We start from the raw sequence: 3,778 nt of genomic DNA on the forward strand, positions 1-3,778 counted from the left end.
ACACCGGCCTTTCATTCCTGGAACACTTGGGACTTCTTCCCATCATATTCCCCATATCAGGGGTTTTGCACCAACTGTCCTGTCTCCTCAGTATATTCTCTTCTGTCCCTCTTTTTTCTCCCTCCTTCCCACTCTTGCTTCAGCTCTCAGATCCTAATACCTCCCTCATGGAACCCTCAGTCAGACGCCCTTCTGTCAACTCCCATGTAACCTTGAACTGCTCTTCTGAAGCCAACTTCACGGTGCTTTGATCCTTTGATTCGTGTCTCTCTCGCCCACTTAGCCTAAAAGCAGCAGGTGTCTACTTTTTTTTTTCTTTCCTCCTAATCCTAATACTAGCACAGTAGCTGCCCATAAAATGCACTCCCAAAGGTGCTGAATGAAAGAATAAGTGAATGGATGAACCAAAAAACCCCAAAAAACATGGAATGAATGAGGCTGACACTCTTTTAATGGAGAAGCTTGATACTCCCAAAGTTGTGTAAATCCAGAAAGAACTTTCCTATGGAAGTTTATGCTTCTCCAGCCTTGAAGATCACATGCGATAGTACTTAGAGTAAAAAGAGAAGCTATTTCCTTGGCTCTGTGGTTAAGAAATGCCCCGTATGAACTCCTTTACACTATTGATGGGAATGTAAACAGCCATTAAGGAAAACAGGATGATTCTTCAAAAAATTAAAAATAGAACTACCATATGATCCAGCCACACCATTTCTGGTATATATCCAAAGGAAATGAAATCACCCTCCCAAAGAGACATGTGCACTGTTATGTTTATTGCAGCATTAGTCATTGTAGCCAAGATATGGAAACAACCTAAGTGTCCCTCAGTGAATGAGTAAAAAAGATGATGTATATATACAATGGAAATCTATTCAGCCTTTGAAGGGAAGGAAATGAAGCCATTGTGACAACATGGATGAACCTGGAGGGCATTATGCTAAGTGAGATCATCTGGACAGAGAAAGACAAACACTGTATGATCTTATTTATACATGGAATTGTAAAAAAAGAAAGAAGTCAAACTCATGGAAGCAGAAAGTAGAATAGTCGTTACTAGGGGCTGGGGGTAGATGGGGGAAAAATGGGAGATATTGGTCAAAAGGTGGAAACTTTCAGTTATAAGATGAATACGTTCTGGAGATATAATGTACAGCATGGTTACTGTGATGGTTAATGTTATGTGTCAAGTTGACTGGGCTAAAGGATGCCCAGAGAGCTGGTAAACATTATTTCTGGGTGTGTCTATGGGGGTGTTTCTGGAAGAGATGAGCATTTGATTCAGTGGACTGAGTGAAGAGATCCACCCTACCTACTTGGGCATCATCCAGTTCATTGGAACAAAAAGGTGAAGGAAACACAAACTCACTCTCTCTCTTCTTGAGCTGGGACGTCCATCTTCTTCTGCCCTTGCAGCACCTGGTTCTTGGACCTCTGGGCTCCAGGACTTATACCATCAGCTCCCACTTTGTACACTTTTAATGTATGCAATTTTTATTTGTCAATCAAATTATATATCAATAAAACTGGAAAAAAAGAAACGCCCCTTATATACTCAGTATCCTTCCTTAATGGCAAATCATCAACAGCACTCCATCATAGCTCAAGAGACACATAATAAGCAGCAATAAATATTTAATGATTTCTTGACTGATAGGAGTTTGGAAACTGGTATTCAAATCTGTCTTAAAGGTAAACCTCGTAACATGCAGGAGATGTATTTTATGTCTCCTGTGATGATTATACCTGACAATAAGTCCCAAAATATTAATGAGAATAAATCAGCAATTTAGAGATAGATGATTTCTTTAGGACCTTATGGGATTTAGAGGTTAATTTCACTCCGTGTTCAGATTTCAATGAACACAGATGGTTTTCCAGTTTTCCAACAACAAAGCCAAGTCCAACTGACTTCTTTCTCTGGGGTAGAAGGTAGTGTTGAAGTTCACCATTCTTCTGCTTAAATCCTGAAGTTCGCGACTTTGATCTTTTAAACTACACCACTGCTTTCAGCTCAGGCTGGAACTTGTTTTGAAGCTTCTGACTACGTAAACAGAGCTGGCTGTTGGTCACAAAGTTACTCAGATGTCTAAGACCACTCTAGAAGAGCTAGCTGCAGAGAGCAGATGTTCTATCAGATAAGATTGTATCGATGCCATATAGACATGCTTCCTTCAAAATCTCTTTCATGTTGCTAGGTCATACAGGGAAGGAACTGTGGGGAAAACCTCTGGGCGTATAAACAGTATGCATATATTTGTGTCATGACAATACTCAAGTCTACTCTTGAGATGAAATCTGGGAGCAAAATGCTGTTATGCATCCCCTCAATTTAAGGCTTGACTATTTGAACATCTGACTAAATTAGAATGCTGGTGAAGGATAACTCTTGTCTTCTAGGAGACCTTTGGATTCCGACACTGTACTTACCCACTTTTACCCAATAACATTTTGTTATTCAAATTTCTTCAAGTATCATATTTAAAAAATACACTCTTCTAATACCCAATCATGCTATGTTTCCACATGGAGATTTTTTTCCCCTTCAATATACGACAGATGTAAATGGTCTGAGTTTATTTTTCCCATCTGCTCTGCATTCAGGAATCTGCCGTAGTACTTAGAAGCACGGAAGTTCAGTTTGCATGGTTTACACTGGCTGCCCACCAGGCTATAACACAAATTCAGCTGAGACCTGCTATGTAGCTGTGGTGTCGCTGAAAGGACCCAGGACCCCTAGTTACTAGATAGTTACACAAAATTCTCTGACTGGACCAGTAATTCATTGGAATTTTTCTTTATATTACAGTCCCATTCCCTTCTTCAGTTTGAAATTACCTCTGTCTACCACCAAACAATAATCTACTGCAGGAGAAAATGGGAAAAGCCCTTCACATTAACGTTATTTCTTTCCTAAAGTGCAAAAGTTTGGGTATATTTTGAGGAAGCATGAAATATTTTGGAACAGTAAGGACACAGGTTTTGAAGGCAGATCCATCTGGATTTCAGACCTGGCTCTGAGCTTCAACAACATGACTAACGCTTATGAACCCTGAGGATGTTATCTACTTCATAAATTTGAGGTAGTAAATCCAATGAGATACTTACCATCATCGCCCAAGTGTAAGACATGAATGAACATAAGATATATCTCAACTTTACCAGGAAAAGATTTTAGGGAAAAGAAAAGTCATTTCATGATGCACGTCCTGAAATTGATTTTAATGTGGTTTTGGAAAGGGGGTCGTGACGTGCTAATGTTAATGTGTTTGTATCACATACTAAAATCCAGTCCGAAATCAGGTCTTTCTTCTTTCTGATCCCATGTTTTTAATCTCTTCTTGTAGGTGTGGCACATGCCACAGATGCCAAAGTTCTAGCCGCTAATGGTTTTCCCTGTCTCCCTTAGTAGAAGAAACTCTGGCTTTTAGCTAGGCACCTGTTCACGCAGATGAAAGATTCACTCCCTTATTGTTCTCTTGCCAGGCATGAAAGCGGCAGTGTGGGTAACAGCTGCTAGGAAGGCCCTTAAAAGATAGCTGGCTTGTGTCCTTCACTGCTTTTGTCTTCCTCCCTTATTTTTCCTGGTGGACAAAATGTGGTTGCATTGGCTGGAGTTCAGGAAGCCTTCCTAGACAAAGGGACATCAGGCCAAGGACAGTGGATCACTGAGAGCCAGCGAGCTGCATCCCTGACAATTACGGAGCTACCGTGTACCAGGGTGTCCTGTCCATACCAGGGATTCTCCCCTTGGGTCTGGGCAGGATCTGTGCTGAAC

Source organism: Lagenorhynchus albirostris, chromosome 10 (assembly GCF_949774975.1).
Source record: "Lagenorhynchus albirostris chromosome 10, mLagAlb1.1, whole genome shotgun sequence".
Taxonomy (NCBI): domain Eukaryota; kingdom Metazoa; phylum Chordata; class Mammalia; order Artiodactyla; family Delphinidae; genus Lagenorhynchus; species Lagenorhynchus albirostris.